At 43.4% G+C, this 24,380-nt stretch overlaps 1 non-coding gene and 88 pseudogenes across 1 annotated transcript; 35 read left to right on the top strand and 54 right to left on the bottom strand.

Annotated features, from left to right (window-relative positions):
* The first annotated feature begins 240 nt into the window (after window positions 1-240).
* LOC146743304 (5S ribosomal RNA) lies at window positions 241-360 on the top strand (annotated as a pseudogene).
* Window positions 361-672: 312 nt separating this feature from the next.
* On the top strand, window positions 673-792 carry LOC146743303 (5S ribosomal RNA; annotated as a pseudogene).
* Window positions 793-1,317: 525 nt separating this feature from the next.
* Window positions 1,318-1,437, top strand: LOC146743302 (5S ribosomal RNA; annotated as a pseudogene).
* Window positions 1,438-1,533: 96 nt separating this feature from the next.
* LOC146743301 (5S ribosomal RNA) lies at window positions 1,534-1,653 on the top strand (annotated as a pseudogene).
* A 97-nt stretch (window positions 1,654-1,750) lies between these two features.
* Window positions 1,751-1,870, top strand: LOC146743300 (5S ribosomal RNA; annotated as a pseudogene).
* Window positions 1,871-2,180: 310 nt separating this feature from the next.
* On the top strand, window positions 2,181-2,300 carry LOC146743299 (5S ribosomal RNA; annotated as a pseudogene).
* Window positions 2,301-2,396: 96 nt separating this feature from the next.
* On the top strand, window positions 2,397-2,516 carry LOC146743298 (5S ribosomal RNA; annotated as a pseudogene).
* Window positions 2,517-2,613: 97 nt separating this feature from the next.
* On the top strand, window positions 2,614-2,733 carry LOC146743297 (5S ribosomal RNA; annotated as a pseudogene).
* A 96-nt stretch (window positions 2,734-2,829) lies between these two features.
* On the top strand, window positions 2,830-2,949 carry LOC146743296 (5S ribosomal RNA; annotated as a pseudogene).
* A 311-nt stretch (window positions 2,950-3,260) lies between these two features.
* LOC146743295 (5S ribosomal RNA) lies at window positions 3,261-3,380 on the top strand (annotated as a pseudogene).
* Window positions 3,381-3,476: 96 nt separating this feature from the next.
* Window positions 3,477-3,596, top strand: LOC146743294 (5S ribosomal RNA; annotated as a pseudogene).
* A 96-nt stretch (window positions 3,597-3,692) lies between these two features.
* On the top strand, window positions 3,693-3,811 carry LOC146743293 (5S ribosomal RNA; annotated as a pseudogene).
* Window positions 3,812-3,908: 97 nt separating this feature from the next.
* Window positions 3,909-4,028, top strand: LOC146743292 (5S ribosomal RNA; annotated as a pseudogene).
* Window positions 4,029-4,125: 97 nt separating this feature from the next.
* On the top strand, window positions 4,126-4,245 carry LOC146743291 (5S ribosomal RNA; annotated as a pseudogene).
* A 96-nt stretch (window positions 4,246-4,341) lies between these two features.
* Window positions 4,342-4,461, top strand: LOC146743290 (5S ribosomal RNA; annotated as a pseudogene).
* A 96-nt stretch (window positions 4,462-4,557) lies between these two features.
* LOC146743289 (5S ribosomal RNA) lies at window positions 4,558-4,677 on the top strand (annotated as a pseudogene).
* Window positions 4,678-4,774: 97 nt separating this feature from the next.
* LOC146743288 (5S ribosomal RNA) lies at window positions 4,775-4,894 on the top strand (annotated as a pseudogene).
* Window positions 4,895-4,990: 96 nt separating this feature from the next.
* LOC146743287 (5S ribosomal RNA) lies at window positions 4,991-5,110 on the top strand (annotated as a pseudogene).
* A 311-nt stretch (window positions 5,111-5,421) lies between these two features.
* LOC146743286 (5S ribosomal RNA) lies at window positions 5,422-5,541 on the top strand (annotated as a pseudogene).
* A 96-nt stretch (window positions 5,542-5,637) lies between these two features.
* Window positions 5,638-5,757, top strand: LOC146743285 (5S ribosomal RNA; annotated as a pseudogene).
* A 96-nt stretch (window positions 5,758-5,853) lies between these two features.
* On the top strand, window positions 5,854-5,972 carry LOC146743284 (5S ribosomal RNA; annotated as a pseudogene).
* Window positions 5,973-6,069: 97 nt separating this feature from the next.
* Window positions 6,070-6,189, top strand: LOC146743283 (5S ribosomal RNA; annotated as a pseudogene).
* Window positions 6,190-6,287: 98 nt separating this feature from the next.
* LOC146743282 (5S ribosomal RNA) lies at window positions 6,288-6,407 on the top strand (annotated as a pseudogene).
* Window positions 6,408-6,503: 96 nt separating this feature from the next.
* LOC146743281 (5S ribosomal RNA) lies at window positions 6,504-6,623 on the top strand (annotated as a pseudogene).
* Window positions 6,624-6,719: 96 nt separating this feature from the next.
* LOC146743280 (5S ribosomal RNA) lies at window positions 6,720-6,839 on the top strand (annotated as a pseudogene).
* Window positions 6,840-6,935: 96 nt separating this feature from the next.
* On the top strand, window positions 6,936-7,055 carry LOC146743279 (5S ribosomal RNA; annotated as a pseudogene).
* Window positions 7,056-7,151: 96 nt separating this feature from the next.
* LOC146743278 (5S ribosomal RNA) lies at window positions 7,152-7,271 on the top strand (annotated as a pseudogene).
* Window positions 7,272-7,367: 96 nt separating this feature from the next.
* LOC146743277 (5S ribosomal RNA) lies at window positions 7,368-7,487 on the top strand (annotated as a pseudogene).
* A 97-nt stretch (window positions 7,488-7,584) lies between these two features.
* On the top strand, window positions 7,585-7,704 carry LOC146743276 (5S ribosomal RNA; annotated as a pseudogene).
* Window positions 7,705-7,800: 96 nt separating this feature from the next.
* Window positions 7,801-7,920, top strand: LOC146743275 (5S ribosomal RNA; annotated as a pseudogene).
* Window positions 7,921-8,231: 311 nt separating this feature from the next.
* Window positions 8,232-8,351, top strand: LOC146743274 (5S ribosomal RNA; annotated as a pseudogene).
* A 96-nt stretch (window positions 8,352-8,447) lies between these two features.
* On the top strand, window positions 8,448-8,567 carry LOC146743273 (5S ribosomal RNA; annotated as a pseudogene).
* A 96-nt stretch (window positions 8,568-8,663) lies between these two features.
* Window positions 8,664-8,782, top strand: LOC146743272 (5S ribosomal RNA; annotated as a pseudogene).
* Window positions 8,783-8,879: 97 nt separating this feature from the next.
* Window positions 8,880-8,999, top strand: LOC146743271 (5S ribosomal RNA; annotated as a pseudogene).
* A 98-nt stretch (window positions 9,000-9,097) lies between these two features.
* On the top strand, window positions 9,098-9,217 carry LOC146743270 (5S ribosomal RNA; annotated as a pseudogene).
* A 133-nt stretch (window positions 9,218-9,350) lies between these two features.
* On the bottom strand, window positions 9,351-9,470 carry LOC146743269 (5S ribosomal RNA; annotated as a pseudogene).
* Window positions 9,471-9,566: 96 nt separating this feature from the next.
* Window positions 9,567-9,686, bottom strand: LOC146743268 (5S ribosomal RNA; annotated as a pseudogene).
* Window positions 9,687-9,783: 97 nt separating this feature from the next.
* Window positions 9,784-9,903, bottom strand: LOC146743267 (5S ribosomal RNA; annotated as a pseudogene).
* Window positions 9,904-10,000: 97 nt separating this feature from the next.
* Window positions 10,001-10,119, bottom strand: LOC146743266 (5S ribosomal RNA; annotated as a pseudogene).
* Window positions 10,120-10,215: 96 nt separating this feature from the next.
* On the bottom strand, window positions 10,216-10,335 carry LOC146743265 (5S ribosomal RNA; annotated as a pseudogene).
* Window positions 10,336-10,431: 96 nt separating this feature from the next.
* LOC146743264 (5S ribosomal RNA) lies at window positions 10,432-10,551 on the bottom strand (annotated as a pseudogene).
* A 311-nt stretch (window positions 10,552-10,862) lies between these two features.
* On the bottom strand, window positions 10,863-10,982 carry LOC146743263 (5S ribosomal RNA; annotated as a pseudogene).
* A 96-nt stretch (window positions 10,983-11,078) lies between these two features.
* Window positions 11,079-11,198, bottom strand: LOC146743262 (5S ribosomal RNA; annotated as a pseudogene).
* Window positions 11,199-11,295: 97 nt separating this feature from the next.
* Window positions 11,296-11,415, bottom strand: LOC146743261 (5S ribosomal RNA; annotated as a pseudogene).
* Window positions 11,416-11,511: 96 nt separating this feature from the next.
* On the bottom strand, window positions 11,512-11,631 carry LOC146743260 (5S ribosomal RNA; annotated as a pseudogene).
* A 310-nt stretch (window positions 11,632-11,941) lies between these two features.
* Window positions 11,942-12,061, bottom strand: LOC146743259 (5S ribosomal RNA; annotated as a pseudogene).
* A 97-nt stretch (window positions 12,062-12,158) lies between these two features.
* Window positions 12,159-12,278, bottom strand: LOC146743258 (5S ribosomal RNA; annotated as a pseudogene).
* A 96-nt stretch (window positions 12,279-12,374) lies between these two features.
* On the bottom strand, window positions 12,375-12,494 carry LOC146743257 (5S ribosomal RNA; annotated as a pseudogene).
* Window positions 12,495-13,019: 525 nt separating this feature from the next.
* On the bottom strand, window positions 13,020-13,139 carry LOC146743256 (5S ribosomal RNA; annotated as a pseudogene).
* A 312-nt stretch (window positions 13,140-13,451) lies between these two features.
* On the bottom strand, window positions 13,452-13,571 carry LOC146743255 (5S ribosomal RNA; annotated as a pseudogene).
* Window positions 13,572-13,881: 310 nt separating this feature from the next.
* Window positions 13,882-14,001, bottom strand: LOC146743254 (5S ribosomal RNA; annotated as a pseudogene).
* Window positions 14,002-14,097: 96 nt separating this feature from the next.
* Window positions 14,098-14,217, bottom strand: LOC146743253 (5S ribosomal RNA; annotated as a pseudogene).
* Window positions 14,218-14,313: 96 nt separating this feature from the next.
* LOC146743252 (5S ribosomal RNA) lies at window positions 14,314-14,433 on the bottom strand (annotated as a pseudogene).
* A 311-nt stretch (window positions 14,434-14,744) lies between these two features.
* LOC146743251 (5S ribosomal RNA) lies at window positions 14,745-14,864 on the bottom strand (annotated as a pseudogene).
* A 95-nt stretch (window positions 14,865-14,959) lies between these two features.
* Window positions 14,960-15,079, bottom strand: LOC146743250 (5S ribosomal RNA; annotated as a pseudogene).
* A 266-nt stretch (window positions 15,080-15,345) lies between these two features.
* LOC146743249 (5S ribosomal RNA) lies at window positions 15,346-15,465 on the bottom strand (annotated as a pseudogene).
* A 528-nt stretch (window positions 15,466-15,993) lies between these two features.
* On the bottom strand, window positions 15,994-16,113 carry LOC146743248 (5S ribosomal RNA; annotated as a pseudogene).
* Window positions 16,114-16,209: 96 nt separating this feature from the next.
* Window positions 16,210-16,329, bottom strand: LOC146743247 (5S ribosomal RNA; annotated as a pseudogene).
* A 96-nt stretch (window positions 16,330-16,425) lies between these two features.
* LOC146743246 (5S ribosomal RNA) lies at window positions 16,426-16,545 on the bottom strand (annotated as a pseudogene).
* A 96-nt stretch (window positions 16,546-16,641) lies between these two features.
* LOC146743245 (5S ribosomal RNA) lies at window positions 16,642-16,761 on the bottom strand (annotated as a pseudogene).
* Window positions 16,762-17,072: 311 nt separating this feature from the next.
* On the bottom strand, window positions 17,073-17,192 carry LOC146743244 (5S ribosomal RNA; annotated as a pseudogene).
* Window positions 17,193-17,503: 311 nt separating this feature from the next.
* On the bottom strand, window positions 17,504-17,623 carry LOC146743243 (5S ribosomal RNA; annotated as a pseudogene).
* A 96-nt stretch (window positions 17,624-17,719) lies between these two features.
* Window positions 17,720-17,839, bottom strand: LOC146743242 (5S ribosomal RNA; annotated as a pseudogene).
* A 96-nt stretch (window positions 17,840-17,935) lies between these two features.
* On the bottom strand, window positions 17,936-18,055 carry LOC146743241 (5S ribosomal RNA; annotated as a pseudogene).
* Window positions 18,056-18,151: 96 nt separating this feature from the next.
* LOC146743240 (5S ribosomal RNA) lies at window positions 18,152-18,271 on the bottom strand (annotated as a pseudogene).
* A 96-nt stretch (window positions 18,272-18,367) lies between these two features.
* On the bottom strand, window positions 18,368-18,487 carry LOC146743239 (5S ribosomal RNA; annotated as a pseudogene).
* A 96-nt stretch (window positions 18,488-18,583) lies between these two features.
* LOC146743238 (5S ribosomal RNA) lies at window positions 18,584-18,703 on the bottom strand (annotated as a pseudogene).
* Window positions 18,704-18,799: 96 nt separating this feature from the next.
* Window positions 18,800-18,919, bottom strand: LOC146743237 (5S ribosomal RNA; annotated as a pseudogene).
* A 304-nt stretch (window positions 18,920-19,223) lies between these two features.
* On the bottom strand, window positions 19,224-19,343 carry LOC146743236 (5S ribosomal RNA; annotated as a pseudogene).
* Window positions 19,344-19,439: 96 nt separating this feature from the next.
* On the bottom strand, window positions 19,440-19,559 carry LOC146743235 (5S ribosomal RNA; annotated as a pseudogene).
* A 96-nt stretch (window positions 19,560-19,655) lies between these two features.
* Window positions 19,656-19,775, bottom strand: LOC146743234 (5S ribosomal RNA; annotated as a pseudogene).
* Window positions 19,776-19,870: 95 nt separating this feature from the next.
* Window positions 19,871-19,990, bottom strand: LOC146743233 (5S ribosomal RNA; annotated as a pseudogene).
* Window positions 19,991-20,085: 95 nt separating this feature from the next.
* LOC146743232 (5S ribosomal RNA) lies at window positions 20,086-20,205 on the bottom strand (annotated as a pseudogene).
* Window positions 20,206-20,301: 96 nt separating this feature from the next.
* On the bottom strand, window positions 20,302-20,421 carry LOC146743231 (5S ribosomal RNA; annotated as a pseudogene).
* A 96-nt stretch (window positions 20,422-20,517) lies between these two features.
* On the bottom strand, window positions 20,518-20,637 carry LOC146743230 (5S ribosomal RNA; annotated as a pseudogene).
* Window positions 20,638-20,949: 312 nt separating this feature from the next.
* LOC146743229 (5S ribosomal RNA) lies at window positions 20,950-21,069 on the bottom strand (annotated as a pseudogene).
* Window positions 21,070-21,165: 96 nt separating this feature from the next.
* Window positions 21,166-21,285, bottom strand: LOC146743228 (5S ribosomal RNA; annotated as a pseudogene).
* A 95-nt stretch (window positions 21,286-21,380) lies between these two features.
* Window positions 21,381-21,500, bottom strand: LOC146743227 (5S ribosomal RNA; annotated as a pseudogene).
* Window positions 21,501-22,026: 526 nt separating this feature from the next.
* LOC146743226 (5S ribosomal RNA) lies at window positions 22,027-22,146 on the bottom strand (annotated as a pseudogene).
* Window positions 22,147-22,242: 96 nt separating this feature from the next.
* LOC146743225 (5S ribosomal RNA) lies at window positions 22,243-22,362 on the bottom strand. Its single transcript, XR_014929637.1, has one exon. It is a non-coding gene; the product is annotated as a 5S ribosomal RNA (ribosomal RNA).
* Window positions 22,363-22,460: 98 nt separating this feature from the next.
* LOC146743224 (5S ribosomal RNA) lies at window positions 22,461-22,580 on the bottom strand (annotated as a pseudogene).
* Window positions 22,581-22,676: 96 nt separating this feature from the next.
* Window positions 22,677-22,796, bottom strand: LOC146743223 (5S ribosomal RNA; annotated as a pseudogene).
* A 96-nt stretch (window positions 22,797-22,892) lies between these two features.
* LOC146743222 (5S ribosomal RNA) lies at window positions 22,893-23,012 on the bottom strand (annotated as a pseudogene).
* Window positions 23,013-23,108: 96 nt separating this feature from the next.
* Window positions 23,109-23,228, bottom strand: LOC146743221 (5S ribosomal RNA; annotated as a pseudogene).
* A 94-nt stretch (window positions 23,229-23,322) lies between these two features.
* LOC146743220 (5S ribosomal RNA) lies at window positions 23,323-23,442 on the bottom strand (annotated as a pseudogene).
* Window positions 23,443-23,538: 96 nt separating this feature from the next.
* Window positions 23,539-23,658, bottom strand: LOC146743219 (5S ribosomal RNA; annotated as a pseudogene).
* A 96-nt stretch (window positions 23,659-23,754) lies between these two features.
* Window positions 23,755-23,874, bottom strand: LOC146743218 (5S ribosomal RNA; annotated as a pseudogene).
* Window positions 23,875-23,971: 97 nt separating this feature from the next.
* Window positions 23,972-24,091, bottom strand: LOC146743217 (5S ribosomal RNA; annotated as a pseudogene).
* Window positions 24,092-24,187: 96 nt separating this feature from the next.
* LOC146743216 (5S ribosomal RNA) lies at window positions 24,188-24,307 on the bottom strand (annotated as a pseudogene).
* Between the last annotated feature and the right edge of the window lie 73 nt (window positions 24,308-24,380).

The following is a 24,380-nucleotide window of genomic DNA, read 5'->3' as shown; positions in this document are numbered from 1 at the left end:
TGACATCCAATTGCAACAAATATTCAGCCTACTGCCAAACCAATGCAGAATACACCAGTTCTTGTCCGATCACTGAAGTTAAGCCCACCGGACGTGGTTAGTACTTGCATGGGAGACCGGCTGAGAATACCACAAGCAGTAGGCTCATCAACATTTTATTCCACCGTACATACTAACATTTTCGCGGGATTTTTTGCATAGCCGAAGCATTAAACGACATCCAATTCCGACGAATATTCAGCCTACTGCCAACCCATTGCAGAATACACCAGTTCTCGTCCGATCACTGAAGCTAAGCTGCATCGGGCGTGTTTAGTACTTGCATGGGAGACCGGCTGGGAATACCACGTGCAGTAGGCTCATCGACATTTTTATTCCACCGTACATACTAACTTTTTCCCGAAATTTGTTGCCTAGCCGAAGTATTAAATTACATTCAATTCCGACGAATATTCAGCCTACTGCCAAAACATTGCAGAACACACCAGTTTTTGTCATATCAATGAAGTTAAGCTGCATCGGGCGTGGTTAGTACTTGCATGGTAGACCGGCTGGGAATACCACGTGCAGTAGGCTCATCAACATTTTTATTCCACCGTACATACTAACTTTTTCCCGAGATTTGTTGCCTAGCCGAAGTATTAAATTACATTCAATTCCGACGAATATTCAGCCTACTGCCAAACCATTGCAGAATACACCAGTTCACATCCGATCACTGAAGTTAAGCTGCATTGGGCGTGGTTAGTACTTGCATGGCAGACCGGCTGTGAATACCACTTGCAGTAGGCTCATCAACATTTTTATTCCACCGTACATACTAACTTTTTCCCGTGATTTTTTGCCTTGCCGAAGTATTAAATTACATCCAATTCCTACGAATATTCAGCCTACTGACAAACCATTGCAGAATACACCAGATCTCGTCCGATCACTGAAGTTAAGCCCACCGGACGTGGTTAGTACTTGCATGGGAGACCGGCTGAGAATACCACAAGCAGTAGGCTCATCAACATTTTATTCCACCGTACATACTAACTTTTTCGCGGGATTTGTTGCATAGCCGAAGCATTAAACGACATCCAATTCCGACGAAAATTCAGCCTACTGACAAACCATTGCAGAATACACCAGTTCTTGTCCGATCACTGAAGTTAAGCCCGCCGGACGTGGATAGTACTTGCATGGGAGACCGGCTGAGAATACCACAAGCAGTAGGCTCATCATCATTTTTATTCCACCGTACATACTAACTTTTTCGCGGGATTTGTTGCATAGCCGAAGCATTAAACGACATCCAATTCCGACGAATATTCAGCCTACTGCCAACCCATTGCAGAATACACTAGTTCTCGTCCGATCACTGAAGCTAAGCTGCATCGGGAGTGGTTAGTACTTGCATGGGAGACCGGCTGGGAATACCACGTGCTGTAGGCTCATCAACATTTTTATTCCACATTACATACTTACATTTTCCCATGTTTTTTTGTCTAGCCGAAGCGCTAAACGACATCCAATTGCAACGAATATTCAGCCTACTGCCAAACCAATGCAAAATACACCAGTTCACGTCTGATTACTGAAGTTAAGCTGCATCGGGCGTGGTTAGTACTTGCAAGGGAGACCGGCTGGGAATACCACGTGCATTAGGCTCATCAACTTTTTTATTCCACCGTACATACTAACTTTTTCCCGGGATTTTTTTGCCTAGCCGAAGTATTAAATTACATCCAATTCCGACGAATATTCAACCGACTGACAAACCATTGCAGAATACACCAGTTCTCGTCCGATCACTGAAGTTATGCTGCATTGGGCGTGGTTAGTACTTGCATGGGAGACCGGCTGAGAATACCATGTGCAGTAGGCTTATCAACATTTTATTCCACCGTACATACTAACTTTTTTCCATGATTTTTTGCCTAGCCGAAGCATTACATGACATCCAATTGCGACGAATATTCAGCCTACTGACAAACCATTGCAGAATACACCAGTTCTCGTCTGATCACTGAAGTTAATCCCACCGGACGTGGTTAGTACTTGCATGGGAGACCGGCTGAGAATACCACAATCAGTAGGCTCATCAACATTTTTATTCCACCGTACATACTAACTTTTTCGCCGGATTTTTTGCATAGCCGAAGCATTAAACGACATCCAATTCCGACGAATATTCAGCCTACTGCCAACCCATTGCAGAATACACCAGTTCTCGTCCGATCACTGAAGCTAAGCTGCATCGGGTGTGGTTAGTACTTGCATGGGAGACCGGCTGGGAATACCACGTGCAGTAGGCTTATCAACATTTTTATTCCACATTACATACTAACATTTTCCCATGATTTTTTGCCTAGACGAAGCATTAAACGACATCCAATTCCGACGAATATTCAGCCTACTGCCAACCCATTGCAGAATACACTAGTTCTCGTCCGATCACTGAAGCTAAGCTGCATCGGGAGTGGTTAGTACTTGCATGGGAGACCGGCTGGGAATACCACGTGCTGTAGGCTCATCAACATTTTTTTTCTCCCGTACATACTAAATTTTTTTCCGCGATTTTTTGTCTAGCCGAAGCGCTAAACGACATCCAATTTCGACGAATATTCAGCCTACAGCCAAACCAATGCAGAATACACCAGTTCTCGTCTGATCACTGAAGTTAATCTGCATCGGGCGTGGTTAGTACTTGCATGGGAGACCGGCTGGGAATACCACGTGCAGTAGGCTCATCAACATTTTTATTCCACATTACATACTTACATTTTCCCATGTTTTTTTGCCTAGCCGAAGCAATAAATGACATCCAATTGCAACGAATATTCAGCCTACTGCCAAACCAATGCAAAATACACCAGTTCACGTCTGATTACTGAAGTTAAGCTGCATTGGGCGTGGTTAGTACTTGCAAGGGAGACCGGCTGGGAATACCACGTGCATTAGGCTCATCAACTTTTTTATTCCACCGTACATACTAACTTTTTCCCGGGATTTTTTGCCGAGCCGAAGTATTAAATGACATCCAATTGCGACGAATATTCAGCCTACTGACAAACCATTGCAGAATACACCAGTTCTCGTCTGATCACTGAAGTTAATCCCACCGGACGTGGTTAGTACTTGCATGGGAGACCGGCTGAGAATACCACAATCAGTAGGCTCATCAACATTTTTATTCCACCGTACATACTAACTTTTTCGCCGGATTTTTTGCATAGCCGAAGCATTAAACGACATCCAATTCCGACGAATATTCAGCCTACTGTCAACCCATTGCAGAATACACCAGTTCTCGTCCGATCACTGAAGCTAAGCTGCATCGGGTGTGGTTAGTACTTGCATGGGAGACCGGCTGGGAATACCACGTGCAGTAGGCTCATCAACATTTTTATTCCACATTACATACTAACATTTTCCCATGATTTTTTGCCTAGACGAAGCATTAAATGACATACAATACGGACGAATATTCAGCCTACTGCCATACCATTGCAGAACACACCAGTTCTTGTCATATCAATGAAGTTAAGCTGCATCGGGCGTGGTTAGTACTTGCATGGTAGACCGGCTGGGAATACCACGTGCAGTAGGCTCATCAACATTTTTATTCCACATTACATACTAACTTTTTCCTATGATTTTTTGCCGAGCCGTAGCATTAAATTGAATCCAATTCCGACCAATATTCAGCCTACTGACAAACCATTGCAGAATACACCAGTTCTCGTCCGATCACTGAAGTTAAGCCCACCGGACGTGGTTAGTACTTGCATGGGTGACCGGCTGGGAATACCACGTGCAGTAGGCTCATCAACATTTTTATTCCACATTACATACTAACATTTTCCCTTATTTTTTTTACCTAGCCGAAGCAATAGATGACCTCCAATTGCAAAGAATAATCAGCCTACTTCCAAACCATTGCAGAATACTCCAGTTCTCGTCCGATCACTGAAGTTAATCTGCATCGGGCATGGTTAGTACTTGCATGGGAGACTGGCTGGGAATACCCCGTGCAGTAGGATTTTCAACATTTTTATTCCACATTACATACTAACATTTTCCCATGTTTTTTTTTCCTAGCCGAAGCAATAAATTACATCCAATTGCAAGGAATATTCAGCCTACTGCCAAACCAATGCAGAATACACCAGTTCACGTCTGATTACTGAAGTTAATCTGCATCGGACGTGGTTAGTACTTGCATGGGAGACCGGCTGAGAATACCACAATCAGTAGGCTCATCAACATTTTTATTCCACCGTACATACTAACTTTTTCGCCGGATTTTTTGCATAGCCGAAGCATTAAACGACATCCAATTCCGACGAATATTCAGCCTACTGCCAACCCATTGCAGAATACACCAGTTCTCGTCCGATCACTGAAGCTAAGCTGCATCGGGTGTGGTTAGTACTTGCATGGGAGACCGGCTGGGAATACCACGTGCAGTAGGCTTATCAACATTTTTATTCCACATTACATACTAACATTTTCCCATGATTTTTTGCCTAGACGAAGCATTAAACGACATCCAATTCCGACGAATATTCAGCCTACTGCCAACCCATTGCAGAATACACTAGTTCTCGTCCGATCACTGAAGCTAAGCTGCATCGGGAGTGGTTAGTACTTGCATGGGAGACCGGCTGGGAATACCACGTGCTGTAGGCTCATCAACATTTTTTTTCTCCCGTACATACTAAATTTTTTTCCGCGATTTTTTGTCTAGCCGAAGCGCTAAACGACATCCAATTTCGACGAATATTCAGCCTACAGCCAAACCAATGCAGAATACACCAGTTCTCGTCTGATCACTGAAGTTAATCTGCATCGGGCGTGGTTAGTACTTGCATGGGAGACCGGCTGGGAATACCACGTGCAGTAGGCTCATCAACATTTTTATTCCACATTACATACTTACATTTTCCCATGTTTTTTTGCCTAGCCGAAGCAATAAATGACATCCAATTGCAACGAATATTCAGCCTACTGCCAAACCAATGCAAAATACACCAGTTCACGTCTGATTACTGAAGTTAAGCTGCATTGGGCGTGGTTAGTACTTGCAAGGGAGACCGGCTGGGAATACCACGTGCATTAGGCTCATCAACTTTTTTATTCCACCGTACATACTAACTTTTTCCCGGGATTTTTTGCCTAGCCGAAGTATTAAATGACATCCAATTGCGACGAATATTCAGCCTACTGACAAACCATTGCAGAATACACCAGTTCTCGTCTGATCACTGAAGTTAATCCCACCGGACGTGGTTAGTACTTGCATGGGAGACCGGCTGAGAATACCACAATCAGTAGGCTCATCAACATTTTTATTCCACCGTACATACTAACTTTTTCGCCGGATTTTTTGCATAGCCGAAGCATTAAACGACATCCAATTCTGACGAATATTCAGCCTACTGCCAACCCATTGCAGAATACACCAGTTCTCGTCCGATCACTGAAGCTAAGCTGCATCGGGTGTGGTTAGTACTTGCATGGGAGACCGGCTGGGAATACCACGTGCAGTAGGCTCATGAACATTTTTATTCCACATTACATACTAACATTTTCCCATGATTTTTTGCCTAGACGAAGCATTAAATGACATACAATACGGATAAATATTCAGCCTACTGCCATACCATTGCAGAACACACCAGTTCTTGTCATATCAATGAAGTTAAGCTGCATCGGGCGTGGTTAGTACTTGCATGGTAGACCGGCTGGGAATACCACGTGCAGTAGGCTCATCAACATTTTTATTCCACATTACATACTAACTTTTTCCTATGATTTTTTGCCGAGCCGTAGCATTAAATTAAATCCAATTCCGACCAATATTCAGCCTACTGACAAACCATTGCAGAATACACCAGTTCTCGTCCGATCACTGAAGTTAAGCCCACCGGACGTGGTTAGTACTTGCATGGGTGACCGGCTGGGAATACCACGTGCAGTAGGCTCATCAACATTTTTATTCCACATTACATACTAACATTTTCCCTTATTTTTTTTACCTAGCCGAAGCAATAAATGACCTCCAATTGCAAAGAATAATCAGCCTACTTCCAAACCATTGCAGAATACTCCAGTTCTCGTCCGATCACTGAAGTTAATCTGCATCGGGCATGGTTAGTACTTGCATGGGAGACTGGCTGGGAATACCCCGTGCAGTAGGATTTTCAACATTTTTATTCCACATTACATACTAACATTTTCCCATGTTTTTTTTTTCCTAGCCGAAGCAATAAATTACATCCAATTGCAAGGAATATTCAGCCTACTGCCAAACCAATGCAGAATACACCAGTTCACGTCCGATCACTGAAGTTAAGCTGCATCGGGCGTGGTTAGTACTTGCATGGGAGACCGGCTGGGAATACCACGTGCATTAGGCTCATCAACAATTTTATTCCACCGTACATACTAAATTTTTCCCGGGATTTTTCGCCTAGCCGAAGCATTAAATGACATCCAATTATGACGAATATTCAGCCTACTGCCAACCCATTGCAGAATACACCATTTCTCGTCCGTTCACTGAAGTTAAGCTGCATCGGGAGTGGTTAGTACTTGCATGGGAGACCTGCTGGGAATACCACGTGCAGTAGGCTCATCAACATTTTTATTCCACCGTACATACTAATTTTTTCCCGGAATTTTTTGCCAAGCCGAAGTATTAAATTAAATTCAATTCCGACCAATATTCAGCCTACTGCCAAACCATTGCAGAATACACCAGTTCTCGACCGATCACTGAAGTTTAGCTGCATCAGGCGAGGTTAGTACTTGCATGGGAGACCGGCTGGGAATACCACGTACAGTAGGCTTATCAACATTTTTATTCCACCATACATACTAACTTTTTTCCATGATTTTTTGCCTAGCCGAAGCATTAAATGACATCCAATTGCGACGAATATTCAGCCTACTGCCAAACCAATGCAGAATACACCAGTTCTCGTACGATCACTGAAGTTAATCTGCATCGGGCATGTTTAGTACTTGCATGGGAGACCGGCTGGGAATACCGCGTGCAGTAGGCTAATCAACATTATTATTCCACCGTACATACAAACTTTTTCCCGGGATTTGTTGCCTAGCCGAAGTATTAAATTACATTCAATTCCGACGAATATTCAGCCTACTGCCAAACCACTGCAGAATACACCATTTCTCATCCGATCTCTGAAGTTAAGCTGCATCGGGCGTGTTTAGTACTTGCATGGTAGACCGGCTGTGAATACCACGTGCAGTAGGCTCATCAACATTTTTATTCCACCGTACATACTAACTTTTTCCCAGGATTTTTTGAATAGCCGAAGTATTAAATTACATCCAATTCCGACGAATATTCAGCCTACTGACAAAACATTGCAGAATACACCAGTTCTCGTCCGATCACTGAAGCTAAGCTGCATCGGGAGTGGTTAGTACTTGCATGGGAGACCGGCTGGGAATACCACATGCTGTAGGCTCATCAACATTTTTTTTCTCCCGTACATACTAAATTTTTTTCCGCGATTTTTTGTCTAGCCGAAGCGCTAAACGACATCCAATTTCGACGAATATTCAGCCTACAGCCAAACCAATGCAGAATACACCAGTTCTCGTCTGATCACTGAAGTTAATCTGCATCGGGCGTGGTTAGTACTTGCATGGGAGACCGGCTGGGAATACCACGTGCAGTAGGCTCATCAACATTTTTATTCCACATTACATACTTACATTTTCCCATGTTTTTTTGCCTAGCCGAAGCAATAAATGACATCCAATTGCAACGAATATTCAGCCTACTGCCAAACCAATGCAAAATACACCAGTTCACGTCTGATTACTGAAGTTAAGCTGCATTGGGCGTGGTTAGTACTTGCAAGGGAGACCGGCTGGGAATACCACGTGCATTAGGCTCATCAACTTTTTTATTCCACCGTACATACTAACTTTTTCCCGGGATTTTTTGCCTAGCCGAAGTATTAAATGACATCCAATTGCGACGAATATTCAGCCTACTGACAAACCATTGCAGAATACACCAGTTCTCGTCTGATCACTGAAGTTAATCCCACCGGACGTGGTTAGTACTTGCATGGGAGACCGGCTGAGAATACCACAATCAGTAGGCTCATCAACATTTTTATTCCACCGTACATACTAACTTTTTCGCCGGATTTTTTGCATAGCCGAAGCATTAAACGACATCCAATTCCGACGAATATTCAGCCTACTGCCAACCCATTGCAGAATACACCAGTTCTCGTCCGATCACTGAAGCTAAGCTGCATCGGGTGTGGTTAGTACTTGCATGGGAGACCGGCTGGGAATACCACGTGCAGTAGGCTCATCAACATTTTTATTCCACATTACATACTAACATTTTCCCATGATTTTTTGCCTAGACGAAGCATTAAATGACATACAATACGGACGAATATTCAGCCTACTGCCATACCATTGCAGAACACACCAGTTCTTGTCATATCAATGAAGTTAAGCTGCATCGGGCGTGGTTAGTACTTGCATGGTAGACCGGCTGGGAATACCACGTGCAGTAGGCTCATCAACATTTTTATTCCACATTACATACTAACTTTTTCCTATGATTTTTTGCCGAGCCGTAGCATTAAATTAAATCCAATTCCGACCAATATTCAGCCTACTGACAAACCATTGCAGAATACACCAGTTCTCGTCCGATCACTGAAGTTAAGCCCACCGGACGTGGTTAGTACTTGCATGGGTGACTGGCTGGGAATACCACGTGCAGTAGGCTCATCAACATTTTTATTCCACATTACATACTAACATTTTCTCTTATTTTTTTTACCTAGCCGAAGCAATAAATGACCTCCAATTGCAAAGAATAATCAGCCTACTTCCAAACCATTGCAGAATACTCCAGTTCTCGTCCGATCACTGAAGTTAATCTGCATCGGGCATGGTTAGTACTTGCATGGGAGACTGGCTGGGAATACCCCGTGCAGTAGGATTTTCAACATTTTTATTCCACATTACATACTAACATTTTCCCATGTTTTTTTTATCCTAGCCGAAGCAATAAATTACATCCAATTGCAAGGAATATTCAGCCTACTGCCAAACCAATGCAGAATACACCAGTTCACGTCCGATCACTGAAGTTAAGCTGCATCGGGCGTGGTTAGTACTTGCATGGGAGACCGGCTGGGAATACCACGTGCATTAGGCTCATCAACAATTTTATTCCACCGTACATACTAAATTTTTCCCGGGATTTTTTGCCTAGCCGAAGTATTAAATTACATCTAGGCAAAAAATCATGGGAAAATGTTAGTATGTAATGTGGAATAAAAATGTTGATAAGCCTACTGCACGTGGTATTCCCAGCCGGTCTCCCATGCAAGTACTAACCACACCCGATGCAGCTTAGCTTCAGTGATCGGACGAGAACTGGTGTATTCTGCAATGGGTTGGCAGTAGGCTGAATATTCGTCGGAATTGGATGTCGTTTAATGCTTCGGCTATGCAAAAAATCCGGCGAAAAAGTTAGTATGTACGGTGGAATAAAAATGTTGATGAGCCTACTGATTGTGGTATTCTCAGCCGGTCTCCCATGCAAGTACTAACCACGTCCGATGCAGATTAACTTCAGTAATCAGACGTGAACTGGTGTATTCTGCATTGGTTTGGCAGTAGGCTGAATATTCCTTGCAATTGGATGTAATTTATTGCTTCGGCTAGGAAAAAAAAACATGGGAAAATGTTAGTATGTAATGTGGAATAAAAATGTTGAAAATCCTACTGCACGGGGTATTCCCAGCCAGTCTCCCATGCAAGTACTAACCATGCCCGATGCAGATTAACTTCAGTGATCGGACGAGAACTGGAGTATTCTGCAATGGTTTGGAAGTAGGCTGATTATTCTTTGCAATTGGAGGTCATCTATTGCTTCGGCTAGGTAAAAAAAATAAGGGAAAATGTTAGTATGTAATGTGGAATAAAAATGTTGATGAGCCTACTGCACGTGGTATTCCCAGCCGGTCACCCATGCAAGTACTAACCACGTCCGGTGGGCTTAACTTCAGTGATCGGACGAGAACTGGTGTATTCTGCAATGGTTTGTCAGTAGGCTGAATATTGGTCGGAATTGGATTTAATTTAATGCTACGGCTCGGCAAAAAATCATAGGAAAAAGTTAGTATGTAATGTGGAATAAAAATGTTGATGAGCCTACTGCACGTGGTATTCCCAGCCGGTCTACCATGCAACTACTAACCACGCCCGATGCAGCTTAACTTCATTGATATGACAAGAACTGGTGTGTTCTGCAATGGTATGGCAGTAGGCTGAATATTCGTCCGTATTGTATGTCATTTAATGCTTCGTCTAGGCAAAAAATCATGGGAAAATGTTAGTATGTAATGTGGAATAAAAATGTTGATGAGCCTACTGCACGTGGTATTCCCAGCCGGTCTCCCATGCAAGTACTAACCACACCCGATGCAGCTTAGCTTCAGTGATCGGACGAGAACTGGTGTATTCTGCAATGGGTTGACAGTAGGCTGAATATTCGTCGGAATTGGATGTCGTTTAATGCTTCGGCTATGCAAAAAATCCGGCGAAAAAGTTAGTATGTACGGTGGAATAAAAATGTTGATGAGCCTACTGATTGTGGTATTCTCAGCCGGTCTCCCATGCAAGTACTAACCACGTCCGGTGGGATTAACTTCAGTGATCAGACGAGAACTGGTGTATTCTGCAATGGTTTGTCAGTAGGCTGAATATTCGTCGCAATTGGATGTCATTTAATACTTCGGCTCGGCAAAAAATCCCGGGAAAAAGTTAGTATGTACGGTGGAATAAAAAAGTTGATGAGCCTAATGCACGTGGTATTCCCAGCCGGTCTCCCTTGCAAGTACTAACCACGCCCAATGCAGCTTAACTTCAGTAATCAGACGTGAACTGGTGTATTTTGCATTGGTTTGGCAGTAGGCTGAATATTCGTTGCAATTGGATGTCATTTATTGCTTCGGCTAGGCAAAAAAACATGGGAAAATGTAAGTATGTAATGTGGAATAAAAATGTTGATGAGCCTACTGCACGTGGTATTCCCAGCCGGTCTCCCATGCAAGTACTAACCACGCCCGATGCAGATTAACTTCAGTGATCAGACGAGAACTGGTGTATTCTGCATTGGTTTGGCTGTAGGCTGAATATTCGTCGAAATTGGATGTCGTTTAGCGCTTCGGCTAGACAAAAAATCGCGGAAAAAAATTTAGTATGTACGGGAGAAAAAAAATGTTGATGAGCCTACAGCACGTGGTATTCCCAGCCGGTCTCCCATGCAAGTACTAACCACTCCCGATGCAGCTTAGCTTCAGTGATCGGACGAGAACTAGTGTATTCTGCAATGGGTTGGCAGTAGGCTGAATATTCGTCGGAATTGGATGTCGTTTAATGCTTCGTCTAGGCAAAAAATCATGGGAAAATGTTAGTATGTAATGTGGAATAAAAATGTTGATAAGCCTACTGCACGTGGTATTCCCAGCCGGTCTCCCATGCAAGTACTAACCACACCCGATGCAGCTTAGCTTCAGTGATCGGACGAGAACTGGTGTATTCTGCAATGGGTTGGCAGTAGGCTGAATATTCGTCGGAATTGGATGTCGTTTAATGCTTCGGCTATGCAAAAAATCCGGCGAAAAAGTTAGTATGTACGGTGGAATAAAAATGTTGATGAGCCTACTGATTGTGGTATTCTCAGCCGGTCTCCCATGCAAGTACTAACCACGTCCGGTGGGATTAACTTCAGTGATCAGACGAGAACTGGTGTATTCTGCAATGGTTTGTCAGTAGGCTGAATATTCGTCGCAATTGGATGTCATGTAATGCTTCGGCTAGGCAAAAAATCATGGAAAAAAGTTAGTATGTACGGTGGAATAAAATGTTGATAAGCCTACTGCACATGGTATTCTCAGCCGGTCTCCCATGCAAGTACTAACCACGCCCAATGCAGCATAACTTCAGTGATCGGACGAGAACTGGTGTATTCTGCAATGGTTTGTCAGTCGGTTGAATATTCGTCGGAATTGGATGTAATTTAATACTTCGGCTAGGCAAAAAAATCCCGGGAAAAAGTTAGTATGTACGGTGGAATAAAAAAGTTGATGAGCCTAATGCACGTGGTATTCCCAGCCGGTCTCCCTTGCAAGTACTAACCACGCCCGATGCAGCTTAACTTCAGTAATCAGACGTGAACTGGTGTATTTTGCATTGGTTTGGCAGTAGGCTGAATATTCGTTGCAATTGGATGTCGTTTAGCGCTTCGGCTAGACAAAAAAACATGGGAAAATGTAAGTATGTAATGTGGAATAAAAATGTTGATGAGCCTACAGCACGTGGTATTCCCAGCCGGTCTCCCATGCAAGTACTAACCACTCCCGATGCAGCTTAGCTTCAGTGATCGGACGAGAACTAGTGTATTCTGCAATGGGTTGGCAGTAGGCTGAATATTCGTCGGAATTGGATGTCGTTTAATGCTTCGGCTATGCAACAAATCCCGCGAAAAAGTTAGTATGTACGGTGGAATAAAAATGATGATGAGCCTACTGCTTGTGGTATTCTCAGCCGGTCTCCCATGCAAGTACTATCCACGTCCGGCGGGCTTAACTTCAGTGATCGGACAAGAACTGGTGTATTCTGCAATGGTTTGTCAGTAGGCTGAATTTTCGTCGGAATTGGATGTCGTTTAATGCTTCGGCTATGCAACAAATCCCGCGAAAAAGTTAGTATGTACGGTGGAATAAAATGTTGATGAGCCTACTGCTTGTGGTATTCTCAGCCGGTCTCCCATGCAAGTACTAACCACGTCCGGTGGGCTTAACTTCAGTGATCGGACGAGATCTGGTGTATTCTGCAATGGTTTGTCAGTAGGCTGAATATTCGTAGGAATTGGATGTAATTTAATACTTCGGCAAGGCAAAAAATCACGGGAAAAAGTTAGTATGTACGGTGGAATAAAAATGTTGATGAGCCTACTGCAAGTGGTATTCACAGCCGGTCTGCCATGCAAGTACTAACCACGCCCAATGCAGCTTAACTTCAGTGATCGGATGTGAACTGGTGTATTCTGCAATGGTTTGGCAGTAGGCTGAATATTCGTCGGAATTGAATGTAATTTAATACTTCGGCTAGGCAACAAATCTCGGGAAAAAGTTAGTATGTACGGTGGAATAAAAATGTTGATGAGCCTACTGCACGTGGTATTCCCAGCCGGTCTACCATGCAAGTACTAACCACGCCCGATGCAGCTTAACTTCATTGATATGACAAAAACTGGTGTGTTCTGCAATGTTTTGGCAGTAGGCTGAATATTCGTCGGAATTGAATGTAATTTAATACTTCGGCTAGGCAACAAATTTCGGGAAAAAGTTAGTATGTACGGTGGAATAAAAATGTCGATGAGCCTACTGCACGTGGTATTCCCAGCCGGTCTCCCATGCAAGTACTAAACACGCCCGATGCAGCTTAGCTTCAGTGATCGGACGAGAACTGGTGTATTCTGCAATGGGTTGGCAGTAGGCTGAATATTCGTCGGAATTGGATGTCGTTTAATGCTTCGGCTATGCAAAAAATCCCGCGAAAATGTTAGTATGTACGGTGGAATAAAATGTTGATGAGCCTACTGCTTGTGGTATTCTCAGCCGGTCTCCCATGCAAGTACTAACCACGTCCGGTGGGCTTAACTTCAGTGATCGGACAAGAACTGGTGTATTCTGCATTGGTTTGGCAGTAGGCTGAATATTTGTTGCAATTGGATGTCATTTATTGCTTCGGCAAGGCAAAAAAACATGGGAAAATGTAAGTATGTAATGTGGAATAAAAATGTTGATGAGCCTACTGCACGTGGTATTCCCAGCCGGTCTCCCATGCAAGTACTAACCACGCCCGATGCAGATTAACTTCAGTGATCAGACAAGAACTGGTGTATTCTGCATTGGTTTGGCTGTAGGCTGAATATTCTTTGCAATTGGAGGTCATTTATTGCTTCGGCTAGGCAAAAATTCATGGAAAATAGTTAGTATGTATGGTGGAATAAAAATGTTCAACAGCCAACTGCACGTGGTATTCCCATCCGGTCTTCCATGCAAGTACTAACCACGAGCGATGCAGCTTTGCTTCAGTGATCGGACGAGAACTGGTGTACTCTGCAATGGTTTGGCAGTAGGCTGAATATTCGTCGAAATTGGATGTCGTTTAGCGCTTCGGCTAGACAAAAAATCGCGGAAAAAAGTTAGTATGTACGGGAGAATAAAAATGTTGATGAGCCTACAGCACGTGGTATTCCCAGCCGGTCTCACATGCAAGTACTAACCACGCCCGATGCAGCTTAGCTTCAGTGATCGGACGAGAACTAGTGTATTCTGCAATGGGTTGGCAGTAGGCTGAATATTCGTCGGAATTGGATGTCGTTTAATGCTTCGGCTATGCAACAAATCCCGCGAAAAATTTAGTATGTACGGTGGAATAAAAATGATGATGAGCCTACTGCTTGTGGTATTCTCAGCCGGTCTCCCATGCAAGTACTATCCATGTCCGGTGGGCTTAACTTCAGTGATCGGACGAGAACTGGTGTATTCTGCAATGGTTTGTCAGTAGGCTGAATATTCGTCGGAATTGGATGTAATTTAATACTTCGGCAAGGCAAAAAATCATGGGAAAATGTTAGTATGTAATGTGGAATAAAAATGTCGATGAGCCTACTGCACGTGGTATTCCCAGCCGGTCTCCCATGCATGTACTAACCACGCCTGATGCAGCTTAGCTTCAGTGATCGGACGAGAACTGGTGTATTCTGCAATGGGTTGGCAGTAGGCTGAATATTCGTCGGTATTGGATGTCGTTTAATGCTTCGGCTATGCAAAAAATCCCGCGAAAATGTTAGTATGTACGGTGGAATAAAATGTTGATGAGCCTACTGCTTGTGGTATTCTCAGCCGGTCTCCCATGCAAGTACTAACCACGTCCAATGCAGATTAACTTCAGTGATCAGACGAGAACTGGTGTATTCTGCATTGGTTTGGCTGTAGGCTGAATATTCTTTGCAATTGGATGTCATTTAATGCTTCGGCTAGGCAAAAAATCATGGAAAAAAGTTAGTATGTACGGTGGAATAATAATGTTGATAAGCCTACTGCACGTGGGCTTAACTTCAATGATCGTACGAGAACAGGTGTATTCTGCAATGGTTTGGCAGTAGGCTGAATATACGTCGGAATTGGATGTCATTTAATACTACGGCTAGAAAAAAAATCATAGGAAAATGTTAGTATGTAATGTGGAATAAAAATGTTGATGAGCCTACTGCACGTGGTATTCCCAGCCGGTCTCCCATGCAAGTACTAACCATGTCCGAGGCAGATTAACTTCAGTGATCGGACGAGAACTGGTGTACTCTGCATTGGTTTGGCAGGAGCCTGAATATTCGTCGCAATTGGATGTCATTTAATGCTTCGGCTAGGCAAAAAATCATGGAAAAAAGTTAGTATGTACGGTGGAATAAACATGTTGATGAGCCTACTGCACATGGTATTCTCAGCCGGTCTCGCATGCAAGTACTAACCACGCCCAATGCAGCTTAACTTCAGTGATCGGACGAGAACTGGTGTATTCTGCAATGGTTTGTCATTCGGTTGAATATTCGTAGGAATTGGATGTAATTTAATACTTCGGCTAGGCAAAAAATCCCGGGAAAAAGTTAGTATGTAATGTGGAATAAAAATGTTGATGAGCCTAATGGACGTGGTATTCCCAGCCGGTCTCCCTTGCAAGTATTAACCACGCCCGATGGAGATTAACTTCAGTGATCGGACGAGAACTGGTGTATTCTGCATTGGTTTGGCTGTATACTGAATATTCTTTGCAATTGGAGGTCATTTATTGCTTCGGCTAGACAAAAAATCGCGGAAAAAAGTTAGTATGTACGGGAGAATAAAAATATTGATGAGCCTACAGCATGTGGTATTCCCAGCCGGTCTCCCATGCAAGTACTAACCACGCCCGATGCAGCTTAGCTTCAGTGATCGGACGAGAACTAGTGTATTCTACATTGGGTTGGCAGTAGGCTGAATATTCGTCGGAATTGGATATCGTTTAATGCTTCGGCTATGCAAAAAATCCCGCGAAAAAGTTAGTATGTACGGTGGAATAAAAATGATGATGAGCCTACTGAGCGTGGTATTCCCAGCCGGTCTACCATGCAAGTACTAACCACGCCCGATGCAGCTTAACTTCAGTGATCGGACGAGAACTGGTGTATTCTGCAATGGGTTGGCAGTAGGCTGAATATTCGTCGGAATTGGATGTCGTTTAATGCTTCGGCTATGCAAAAAATCCCGCGAAAAAGTTAGTATGTAAGGTGGAATAAAAATGTTGATGAGCCTACTGCTTGTGCTATTCTCAGTCGGTCTCCCATGCAAGTACTAACCACGCCCGATGCAGCTTAGCTTCAGTGATCGGATGAGAACTGGTGTACTCTGCAATGATTTGGCAGTAGGCTGAATATTCGTCGAAATTGGATGTCGTTTAGCGCTTCGGCTAGACAAAAAATCGCAGAAAAAATTTAGTATGTACGGGAGAATAAAAATGTTGATGAGCCTACAGCACGTGGTATTCCCAGCCGGTCTCCCATGCAAGTACCACCCACGCCCGATGCAGCTTAGCTTCAGTGATCGGACGAGAACTGGTGTATTCTGCAATGGGTTGGCAGTAGGCTGAATATTCGTCGGAATTGGATGTCGTTTAATGCTTCGGCTATGCAAAAAATCCCGCGAAAAAGTTAGTATGTACGGTGGAATAAAAATGTTGATGAGCCTACTGCTTGTGGTATTCTCAGCCGGTCTCCCATGCAAGTACTAACCACGTCCGGTGGGCTTAACTGCAGTGATCGGACGAGAACTTGTGTATTGTGCAATGGTTTGGCAGTAGGCTGAATATTCGTCGGAATTGAACGTCATTTAATGCTATGGCTCGGCAAAAAATCATAGGAAAAAGTTAGTATGTAATGTGGAATAAAACTGTTGATGAGCCTACTGCACGTGGTATTCCCAGCCGGTCTACCATGCAAGTACTAACCACGCCCGATGCAGCTTAACTTCAGTGATCGGACGAGAACTGGTGTATTCTGCAATGGGTTGGCAGTAGGCTGAATATTCTTCGGAATTGGATGTCGTTTAATGCGTCGGCTATGCAAAAAATCCCGCGAAAAAGTTAGTATGTACGGTGGAATAAAAATGTTGATGAGCCTACTGCTTGTGGTATTCTCAGCCGGTCTCCCATGCAAGTACTAACCACGTCCGGTGGGCTTAACTTCAGTGATCGGACGAGAACTGGTGTGTTCTGCAATTGTTTGTCAGTAGGCTGAATATTCGTCGGAATTGGATGTAATTTAATACTTCGGCTAGGCAAAAAATCCCGGGAAAAAGTTAGTATGTTCTGTGGAATAAAAATGTTGATGAGCCTAGTGCACATGGTATTCCCAGCCGTTATACCATGCAAGTACTAACCACGCCCAATGCAGCTTAACTTCAGTGATCGGACGAGAACTGGTGTATTCGGCAATGGTTTGGCAGTAGGCTGAATATTCGTCGCAATTGGATGTCATTTAATGCTTCGGCTAGGCAAAAAATCATGAAAAAAAGTTAGTATGTATGGTGTAATAAAAATGTTGATGAGCCTACTGCACATGGTATTGTTAGCCGGTCTCCCATGCAAGTACTAACCACGCCCGATGCAGCTTAACTTTAGTAATCGGACGAGAACTGGTGTATTCTGCAATGGTTTGGCAGTAGGCTGAATATACGTCGGAATTGGATGTCATTTAATGCTATGGCTAGGAAAAAAATCATAGGAAAAAGTTAGTATGTAATGTGGAATAAAAATGTTGATGAGCCTACTGCACGTGGTATTCCCAGCCGGTCTCCCATGCAAGTACTAACCACGCCCGATGCAGCTTAACTTCAGTGACCGGACGAGAACTGGTGTATTCTGCAATAGTTTGACAGTAGGCTGAGTAATCGTCAGAATTGGATTTAATTTAATACTTCGGCTTGGCAAAAAATCCCGGGAAAAAGTTAGTATGTACGGTGGAATAAAAATGTTGATGAGCCTACTGCACATGGTATTCCCAGCCAGTCTCCCATGCAAGTACTAACCACGCCCGATGCAGCTTAACTTCTGTAATTGGACGTGAACTGGTGTATTCTACATTGGTTTGGCAGTAGGCTGAATTTTCGTTGCAATTGGATGTCATTTATTGCTTCGGCTAGGCAAAAAAACATGGGAAAATGTTAGTATGTAATGTGGAATAAAAATGTTGATGAGCCTACTGCACGTGGTATTCCCAGCCAGTCTCCCATGCAAGTACTAACCATGCCCGATGCAGATTAACTTCAGTGATCAGACGAGAACTGGTGTATTCTGCATTGGTTTGGCTGCAGGCTGAATATTTTTTGCAATTGGATGTCATTTATTGCTTCGGCTAGGTAAACAATTATGGGAAAATGTTAGTATGTAATGTGGAATTAAAATGTTGATGAGCCTACTGCACGTGGTATTCCCAGCCGATCTCCCATGCAAGTACTAACCACGCCCAATGCAGATTAACTTCAGTGATCGGATGAGAACTGGTGTATTCTGCATTGGTTTGGCAGTATGCTGAATGTTCGTTGCAATTGTATGCCATTTAATGCTTTGGCTAGACAAAAAATCATGGAAAATATTTAGTATGTACGGTGGAATAAAAATGTTCATCAGCCAACTGCACGTGGTATTCCCAGCCGGTCTCCCATGCAAGTACTAACCACGCCCGATGCAGGTTAACTGCAGTGATCGGACGAGAACTGGTGTATTCTGCAATGGTTTGGCAGTAGGCTGAATATTCGTCGGAATTGAATGTCATTTAATGCTATGGTTCGGCAAAAAATCATAGGAAAAAGTTAGTATGTAATGTGGAATAAAAATGTTGATGAGCCTACTGCACGTGGTATTCCCAGCCATGCAAGTACTCACCACGCCCGATGTAGCTTAACTTCATTGATATGACGAGAACTAGTGTGTTCTGCAATGGTTTGGCTGTAGGCTGAATATTCGTCCGTATTGTATGTCATTTAATGCTTCATTTAGGCAAAAAATCATGGGAAAATGTTAGTATGTAATGTGGAATAAAAATGTTGATGAGCCTACTGCACGTGGTATTCCTAGCCGGTCTCCCATGCAAGTACAAACCACGCCCGATGCAACTTAACTTCAGTGATCGGACGAGAACTGGTGTATTCTGCAATGGGTTGGCAGTAGGCTGAATATTCGTCGGAATTGGATGTCGTTTAATGCTTCGGCTAGGCAAAAAATCCCGGGAAAAAGTTAGTATGTACGGTGGAATAAAAATATTGATGAGCCTACTGCACGTGGTATTCCCAGCCGTTCTACCATGCAAGTACTAACCACGCCCTATGCAGCTTAACTTCAGTGATCGGACGACAACTGGTGTATTCTGCTATGGTTTGGCAGTAGGCTGAATATTCGTCGCAATTGGATGTCATTTAATGCTTCGGCTAGGCAAAAAATCATGGAAAAAAGTTAGTATGTACGGTGGAATAAAAATGGTGGTGAGCCTACTGCACATGGTATTCTCAGCCGGTCTCCCATGCAAGTACTAACCACGCCCGATGCAGCTTAACTTCAGTGATCGGACGAGAACTGGTGTATTCTGCAATGGTTTGGCAGTAGGCTGAATATTCATCGGAATTGGATGTCATTTAATCCTACGGCTAGGGAAAAATCATGGAAAAAAGTTAGTATGTACGGTGGAATAAAAATGTTGGTGAGCCTACAGCACATGGTATTTTCAGCCGGTCTCCCATGCAAGTACTAACCACGCCCGATGCAGCTTAAATTCAGTGATCGGACGAGAACTGATGTATTCTGCAATGGTTTGGCAGTAGGCTAAATATACATCGGAATTGGATGTCATTTAATCCTACGGCTAGGAAAAAATCATAGGTAAAATTTAGTATGTAATGTGGAATAAAAATGTTGATGAGCCTACTGCACATGGTATTCCCAGCCGGTCTCCCATGCAAGTACTAACCACGCCCGATGCAGCTTAACTTCAGTGATCGGACAAGAACTGGTGTATTCTGCAATGAGTTGCCAGTAGGCTGAATATTCGTCGGAATTGGATGTCGTTTAATGCTTCGGCTATGCAAAAAATCCCTCGAAAAAGTTAGTATGTGCGGTGGAATAAAAATGTTGATGAGCCTACTGCATGCGGTATTCCCAGCCGGTCTGCCATGCAAGTACTAACCACGCCCAATGCAGATTAACTTCAGTGATCGGATGAGAACTGGTGTATTCTGCATTGGTTTGGCAGTATGCTGAATGTTCGTTGCAATTGTAGGCCATTTAATGCTTTGGCTAGGCAAAAAATCATGGAAAATAGTTAGTATGTACGGTGGAATAAAAATGTTCATCAGCCAACTGCGCGTGGTATTCCCAGTCGGTCTCCCATGCAAGTACTAACCACGCCCGATGCAGGTTAACTGCAGTGATCGGACGAGAACTGGTGTATTCTGCAATGGTTTGGCAGAAGGCTGAATATTCGTCGGAATTGAATGTCATTTAATGCTATGGTTCGGCAAAAAATCATAGGAAAAAGTTAGTATGTAATGTGGAATAAAAATGTTGATGAGCCTACTGCACGTGGTATTCCCAGCCGGTCTACCATGCAAGTACTCACCACGCCCGATGTAGCTTAACTTCATTGATATGACGAGAACTAGTGTGTTCTGCAATGGTTTGGCTGTAGGCTGAATATTCGTTTGTATTGTATGTCATTTAATGCTTCATTTAGGCAAAAAATCATGGGAAAATGTTAGTATGTAATGTGGAATAAAAATATTGATGAGCCTACTGCACGTGTTATTCCCAGCCGGTCTCCCATGCAAGTACAAACCACGCCCGATGCAACTTAACTTCAGTGATCGGACGAGAACTGGTGTATTCTGCAATGGGTTGGCAGTAGGCTGAATATTCGTCGGAATTGGATGTCGTTTAATGCTTCGGCTAGGCAAAAAATCCCGGGAAAAAGTTAGTATGTACGGTGGAATAAAAATATTGATGAGCCTACTGCACGTGGTATTCCCAGCCGTTCTACCATGCAAGTACTAACCACGCCCTATGCAGCTTAACTTCAGTGATCGGACGACAACTGGTGTATTCTGCAATGGTTTGGCAGAAGGCTGAATATACATCGGAATTGAATGTCATTTAATCCTACGGCTAGGAAAAAATCATAGGTAAAAGTTAGTATGTAATGTGGAATAAAAATGTTGATGAGCCTACTGCACATGGTATTCCCAGCCGGTCTCCCATGCAAGTACTAACCACGCCCGATGCAGCTTAACTTCAGTGATCGGACAAGAACTGGTGTATTCTGCAATGGGTTGCCAGTAGGCTGAATATTCGTCGAAATTGGATGTCGTTTAATGCTTCGGCTATGCAAAAAATCCCTCGAAAAAGTTAGTATGTGCGGTGGAATAAAAATGTTGATGAGCCTACTGCATGCGGTATTCACAGCCGGGCTCCCATGCAAGTACTAACCGCGTCTGGTGGGCTTAACTTCAATGATCGGACGAGAACTGGTGTATTCTGCAATGGTTTGTCAGTAGGGTGAATATTCTTCGGAATTGGATGTAATTTAAAACTTCGGCTAGGCAAAAAATCCCGGGAAAAAGTTAGTATGTACGATGGAATAAAAATGTTGATGAGCCTAATGCACGTGTGTATTCCAGCCGGTCTCCCTTGCAAGTACTAACCACGCCCGATGCAGCTTAACTTCACTGATCGGACGTGAACTGGTGTATTCTGCATTGGTTTGACAGTAGGCTGAATATTCGTTGCAATTGGATGTCATTTATTGCTTCGGCTAGGCAAAAAACATGGGAAAATGTTAGTATGTAATGTGGAATAAAAATGTCGATGAGCCTACTGCACGTGGTATTCCCAGCCGGTCTCCCATGCAAGTACTAACCACGCCCAATGCAGATTATCTTCAGTGATATGACGAGAACTGGTGTATTCTGCATTGGTTTGGCTGTATGCTGAATATTCTTTGCAATTGGAGGTCATTTATTGCTTCGGCTAGGTAAAAAATTATGGGAAAATGTTAGTATGTAATGTGGAATAAAAATGTTGATGAGCCTACTGCACGTGGTATTCCCAGCCGGTCTCCCATGCAAGTACTAACCACGCCCGATGCAGCTTAACTTCAGTGATCGGACGAGAACTGGTGTATTCTGCAATGGTTTGGCAGTAGGCTGAATATTTGTCGGAATTGGATGTCGTTTAAAATGCTTCGGCTATGCAAAAAATCCCGCGAAAAAGTTAGTATGTACGGGAGAATAAAAATGTTGATGAGCCTAATGCACGTGGTATTCCCAGCCGGTCTCCCTTGCAAGTACAAACCACGCCCGATGCAGCTTAACTTCAGTAATCAGACGTGAACTGGTGTATTCTGCATTGGTTTGGCAGTAGGCTGAATATTCGTTGCAATTGGATGTCATTTATTGCTTCGGCTAGGCAAAAAAACATGGGAAAATGTTAGTACGTAATGTGGAATAAAAATGTTGATGAGCCTACTGCACGTGGTATTCCCAGCCGGTCTCCCATGCAAGTATTAACCACGCCCAATGCAGATTAACTTCAGTGATCGGACGAGAACTGGTGTATTCTGCATTGGTTTGGCTGTAGGCTGAATATTCTTTGCAATTGGAGGTCATTTATTGCTTCGGCTAGACAAAAAATCGCGGAAAAAAGTTAGTATGTACGGGAGAATAAAAATGTTGATGAGCCTACAGCATGTGGTATTCCCAGCCGGTCTCCCATGCAAGTACTAACCATGCCGGATGCAGATTAACTGCAGTGATCGGACGAGAACTGGTGTACTCTGCATTGGTTTGGCAGTAGGCTGAATATTCCTCGGAATTGGATGTAATTTAATACTTCGGCTAGGCAAAAAATCATGGAAAAAAGTTAGTATGTACGGTGGAATAAAAATGTTCATGAGCCTACTGCAGATGGTTTTCCCAGCCGATCACCCACGCAAGTACTAACCACGCCCGATGCAGCTTAACTTCAGTGATCGGACGAGAACTGGTGTATTCTGCAATGATTTGGCAGTAGGCTGAACATTCGTCGGAATTGGATGTAATTTTTTACTTCGGCTAGGCAACAAATCCCGGGAAATATGGTATGTACGGTGGAATAAAAATGTTGATAAGCCTACTGCACGTGGTATTCCCAGCCGGTCTCCCATGCAAGTACTAACCATGCCCTATGCAGATTAACTTCAATGATCAGACGAGAACTTGTGTATTCTGCATTGGTTTGGCAGTAGGCTGAATATTCGTCGCAATTGGATGTCATTTAATGCTTCGTCTAGGCAAAAAATCATGGGAAAAAGTTAGTATGTAATGTGGACTAAAAATGTTCATCAGCCTACTGCACGTGGTATTCCCAGCCGGTCTCCCATGCAAGTACTAACCACGCCCGATGCAGCTTAACTTCAGTGATCGGACGAGAACTGGTGTATTCTGCAATGGTTAGGCAGTAGGCTGAATATTCGACCGAATTGTATGTCATTTAATGCTTCGTCTAGGCAAAAAATCATTGGAAAAAGTTAGCATGTAATGTGGAATAAAAATGTTGATGAGCCTACTGCACGAGGTATTCCCAGCCGGTCTCTCGTGCAAGTACTAACCACGCCCGATGCGGCTTAGCTTCAGTGATCGGACGAGAACTGGTGTATTCTGCAATGGTTTGGCAGTAGGCTGAATATTTGTCGGAATTGGATTTCAATTAATGCTTCGGCTAGGCAAAAAATCACGGGAAAAAGTTGGTATGTACAGGTGGAATAAAAGTATTGATAAGCCTACTGCACGTGGTATTCCCAGCCGGTCTCCCATTCAATTACTAACCATGCCCGATGCAGATTAACTTCAGTGATCGGACGAGAACTGGTGTATTCTGCAATGGTTTGGCAGTAGACTGAATATTCGTCGGAATTGGATGTAATTTAATACTTCGGCTAGGCAACAAATCCCGGGAAAAAGTTGGTATGTACGGTGGAATTATAATGTTGATGAGCGTACTGCACGTGGTATTCCCAGCCTGTCTCACATCCAAGTACTAACCACGCCCGATGCAGCTTAACTTCAGTGATCGGACGAGAACTGGTGTATTCTGCAATGGTTTGGCAGTAGGCTGAATATTCATCCTAATTGTATGTCATTTAATGCTTCGTCTAGGCAAAAAATCATGGGAAAAAGTTAGCATGT

This window comes from Saccoglossus kowalevskii, chromosome 5 (assembly GCF_978046115.1).
Source record: "Saccoglossus kowalevskii chromosome 5, keSacKowa6.1, whole genome shotgun sequence".
In the NCBI taxonomy this organism is placed as follows: domain Eukaryota; kingdom Metazoa; phylum Hemichordata; class Enteropneusta; family Harrimaniidae; genus Saccoglossus; species Saccoglossus kowalevskii.
This window is presented reverse-complemented; position numbering and strand designations above follow the sequence as displayed.